The sequence below is a fragment of the Amblyomma maculatum genome, unplaced genomic scaffold, assembly GCF_055883805.1.
Source record: "Amblyomma maculatum isolate TAMU_Amacu unplaced genomic scaffold, ASM5588380v1 scaffold_145, whole genome shotgun sequence".
Classification (NCBI taxonomy): Eukaryota; Metazoa; Arthropoda; class Arachnida; order Ixodida; family Ixodidae; genus Amblyomma; species Amblyomma maculatum.
This window is the reverse complement of record NW_028146869.1, coordinates 1030-5723: the sequence shown is the minus strand read 5'-3', so window position 1 is coordinate 5723 and position 4694 is coordinate 1030. Positions and strand designations below refer to the sequence as shown.

The 4694-nt window shown below is 45.1% G+C and overlaps 2 long non-coding RNA genes across 2 annotated transcripts; both read left to right on the top strand.

Annotated features, from left to right (window-relative positions):
• Positions 1–1425: 1425 nt before the first annotated feature.
• On the top strand, positions 1426–2459 carry LOC146170603 (uncharacterized). The gene is made up of 3 exons (XR_014703169.1): positions 1426–1956; positions 2122–2265; positions 2416–2459. It is a non-coding gene; the product is annotated as an uncharacterized LOC146170603 (long non-coding RNA).
• Positions 2460–2463: 4 nt separating this feature from the next.
• Positions 2464–4163, top strand: LOC146170602 (uncharacterized). Its single transcript, XR_014703168.1, has 3 exons — positions 2464–2562; positions 2703–2836; positions 3970–4163. It is a non-coding gene; the product is annotated as an uncharacterized LOC146170602 (long non-coding RNA).
• The last annotated feature ends 531 nt before the right edge of the window (positions 4164–4694 follow it).

Sequence of the window (4694 nt, the reverse complement as noted above, 5' to 3'; positions counted from 1 at the left end):
TGGTATGAAATGCCAGAATATATATAAAGTTCCTCGAATCCCCTTTTCCCCAGCCGCGTATTCACTGCTGCTATAATATATCATTAAATAACATTGTCCATATCAAAGTAAAGTCTCCTGCAATACCGCAGGTTTCCCCTCTACATTCCATGAGGCAGTCGGCTTAGCAGGAGAAAAGTGGAAAATTCGTGTCATTGAAACAGCTATTTTTATGCAACATTGAGTTATACCGCGTGCATGATATATATTGACACTATATCATTTGAGCCTGCTGATAGAAATATACATTGCGCAACAGGAGGTGAAATTAACTGTTATTTATACATATTTTGAAATAACGCTTTAACCGCGCGCTAATTGAGCCGCGGCGGGTATGGTACACTCTGTGGTTGATCGCGAGTTGTCATGAACTTATGCTTGAATTTGTGAACTGGTAGGCGCTGATTGTCTGTTTGAAGCATACTTAGTATTAAGTGCCTAAGATTTGCGCGGTAACTGCTATGAACCTACGAATGTAATTGTCCATTTTTTTTTTATGGTTAAATGGTAACCTCTGAATTTAAACAACCTCATCATAAAGTTAACCTATAACATAACTCTAAGCAAACCCACGGTAAACCGAAGAGATCACGTGCCTTTAAGGTTTATATGTTAACCGTCAATTACTTTTGCCAGTGCCCTCGAAACCTATCAATCCTAAACGCCCTTAAATTCGTTTCGCAGCCTCCGTGACTTTACATTTCGTACGGGGTCAAGAAAAGAGGCGGTGAGCTTTTATGAGCTTTCATCCGGATCCGGTGCACTTCGCCCTGCGACCTTCTACTGATTTTCATGCATCCCTAGAACAAATGGACAAAATATATTTTTGTCAGAAACTTGCAGCAGTTACTATGTGATTCAATCGTTATTTACCAGCTTGAGCTCAAAGTCACGGGCTTTAGTCGAGCTGCAGAAGCCGCATTATGATGGAAACCAAACGCGAAAACGGAAATGTGGTTTGCGATTAATATGACAGCCCGAGGGACTCTAAATAACCCACGTACTGCTTTGGGAAGTATAAATCCGCATGGACTATGTAATCTCTGCAAAAGCACTCATAATATACAGTGTTCTGCAACTTAACCGTCTTGGAAAAGTTTCCAAGACGGTTCCGATAAAGTTACTGAACACTATATACGTAGCCAGGTCTTGCTATTTTGGCTAAATGAAGCTGCAGGTGTTCTACTGCCCCACACTTGGTTTATGTGGAAGATATTCGGTTAAAAGAACATTACATACATTCACTCCAAGCCATATTTTTTTCATGCAAAGAACTACAGCCGCTGGTATCAAGACGGGGGTTCTACAGAAGCCGTAGAAAAAAGAAAAGAAAAGAAAAGAAACTACCTCGACGCTTCTTGAACGACGAGGGAGGGGGGGGGGGGGGAGGGGGAGTACGTGAAAAAGAAAGAAAACTGCTTCTCGCTGCGCGGGACCCGCTGCCCCCCATCGGCCCATCTCTTTTCCTTGCGGCAAAGCGGAAAGAACCACGGGGAGGCGAAAGGCATCGAGGCACCCTACCGCGGGGGGCGACAGGAATGCCGAAGCAGAGAGAGATAGCGCGAAAAAAAAAAAAAAAAAAAAGAATTGCATGCACCGCACACAGGGAGATTCTCGCTGCTTTTTGCAGCTTCTCTCCCCCCCCTCCTCCCTTCTTGAGGTCACATGTCCAAATGGCGGGAAAACACATCCCGCGCGAGCTAAGATGCGCGGCCGCGGCGTCACTCAGTCGACGGCCAGCCTCCGTGTGGGCGCGATGCGTACTGCCTAATCTTATCGTCCGCTTTTATTTCGCGCAAATTCAATCTGTCTCAACCTCCTGGTGCAGTCAGCGTTTGAAAAGAACAGCCCATATATGCAGCTGATGATTGCAGCCGCTTGTACAGATTCTTCGTGCCGAAGTTCACCAAAACATGCGTAAGTACATGATCTTTCGGTCTTGATCAGAGGAGCTTTTTGCTAGATTCGATATTATACTGAACATAATAATGTATTGTTTTGGAGCATATGTTCGTCTTGTTATATACCCCTTGCATCTTTCTTCATATATATATATAATTGGTGTGGGCGCTGATCGCGCAGGAAGACTTGCTGAGCCGTTTGGAAACAAGGCTGCGGCTGGCTGCGGTGGCAGAATTGGCTCATTTTGCAGTCTGGGTCCTTCGGTATCTCCTGCCCCAAAATGCTCGCCTTTTAACATGGAGGGACACTCACTATACCGATCAGGTAAGTCCAATTAGCACATATTTTGTTCGATACGACAATATACTGCAACTGTTTCTGGAGCGCGTATATATATGCGCATCTTGTTACTACGTGCATTTTTTTTTTTTTTTTTTATAATCGATGTGTGCGCATTTCGCTCTGATTGCGCAGGAAGACGTGCTGAGCCGACTTGGAAACGATGCTGTGGCGGTGGAATTCGCTCTTTTCGCTGCAGTCCGAGGTCCGATCTCCTCTGCCCCAAAACGCCCGTCTTTCACTTCATATCGAAGTGCATGCACTGACATGTATACCCATCAGGTAAGTCAAATTAGCGCTGATTTTCTTCTATACGATAATGAACTGCAACTAATTATGTATTGTTTTGAGACTTATGCGCATCTTGTTACTGTAAATGCATATTTTGTAATTGGTATGCGCGCCTTGCGCTGATCGTGCAGGGAGGCGATATCAGCTGATCTGGAAACTGGCTGCGACAGTGGAAGCTCGTTTCGCCGAAGCCCGAAGTCCTTGGTCTCCTCTACACTAAAACGCTGGCCTTTCACTTCTTTATGGCGGTGCACTTGCCGGACAGGTATTAGCGCTGATTTTGTTTGAAAAATTCGATTATCCGACTCACATCGATGGGACGCATGCAACCCAGTTAAATGTCAAATGCTATCACTGATATAAATATTGCAGCACCCCTCGCCATAGGAGCGATCAGAAGCTGTACAAGCATCATCGCTGCTGCCAAGCAAGCTCGTGCCAGGACTGAGTACAATGTTTATGCCGTGTTTATTATTATTATTATTATTATTATTATTATTATTATTATTTTTTTTTTTTTTGCTGCTGTAATGATGTCTATACGTGAAAATTGATGATTGAGTGATGCGGTATGCTGGCAAGGTAAGTGAGCCAGTGCGTTCATTTTGTGGATTTTGGAATTATATATGTGATGCACACAGATCTGAGCCGTTTCACATTGATTTTGCTCTGTGCGCTTGCTTTCTGGGCAAGCAGTTGTATTTTCATCGTGCGGATTATTTCCTGGTGCTTACATGCTCATGAGGTGTTCAGCTAACCTGTTTCAATCTTTAAAAATTTACAACGGGTTCTATAAGCTTCTAAGAGTTGGGCTGTCTAAATAGCCGAATTTTTAAAATAATGCTCGGTTGTTAAATAACGAAAATAAATCAGATGACTTATCGTTAAATATCCGGTCGCTTTTGCTGTAAAAGTTCCATCTAGTTTGAGAAAATTAAGCTGTATTCTACGGAATAAACTTATTGTAGGTTTCATGTAAATATCGCGGAAACTGTTTGTTCAGCCGCGTTGGAATCCCTCATACGCGCTCTATGACAAGCGCGGACACTTGGTTTTGCTAGAATTATTAAATTGCAGCATTAGCATTCAAGAACGCGCTTCGGGAGGATAAGGTTTGACTGCGCTACGGTTTCAAATTGCAACATCATGACTCCAGCAAAACGAAGTGATCGCGCCTTTCTCGCGGATTCACGGATCCTGATTACCTATTGCGGCTTTGCGCTAATGCGTTTTCAGTAGGGTCGCATGAAGTCAAGCGCATAAAATATATTGATGTGATAGTGCAGTTGGTGGCAGTGAGCAGACATTATTTTTTCTACCTTTCACCCTATATTTGCCTGCAATGTAAAAGTCTAGGCGAACAGGAAATATTTCATTAAAACACTTGTCTTCGTACAGCTGACCAAGATGGAACCTGCCGCAGATCCGACCAGTCGCAGACATCAAGTGATCGACAGGCTGCCAAAAGAAGGAGACCAAGCCTCAAGCCCATCTTCCATATGTGGCACACGCGCAGTCATATATCCACGCTTATTAAAAAGCAAATCGCGAGCTTTTTCTGAACGCTGTTGACAAATAAATTTTTCACCAAATACTGCAGCTTTTGTTTCTTCATGGCATCAGAAAAGCTACTGCTTTTCTTGATGCATTTGTATGTGCTACCCCGTTATATATGCATGGCCCACGATATATTAAATGCATGGCATGATACCTGCACGAGGGGCGATGCCGGCCACTAACCGGCGTCGGGAAGCAACCGGCCGACGTATGGTCTTTCGTCAGCAAAATGCTAGGGCAGACGAGCGGCCGACCATTCAGTAACGCTGGCAGACGGCAGGCCCACGTGCGGCAGGTGGTCGGTCACGTCGGGCCAAAAGGTTGGGCCGTAGTCGATTGCCTAAAATCGGCCAACGTTAGGTCAGTGTCAATCCCCGACGCCGGCCCTCATTCGGGTGCCGAAGGTCGGCCGGCCACTTTTTGGTCGGCGAGAAAGGTCGGCCCTATCTTTTGCCACACACTTTTTTTTGCTTGGGTTGCTGCTCGGCCGTTTCGGCCGAGAAACTTAACACCCTCGGCGCCGTCGGAGCGCCAAACCCCCGTCGTTCATTCCGCTGTCGCGAGCG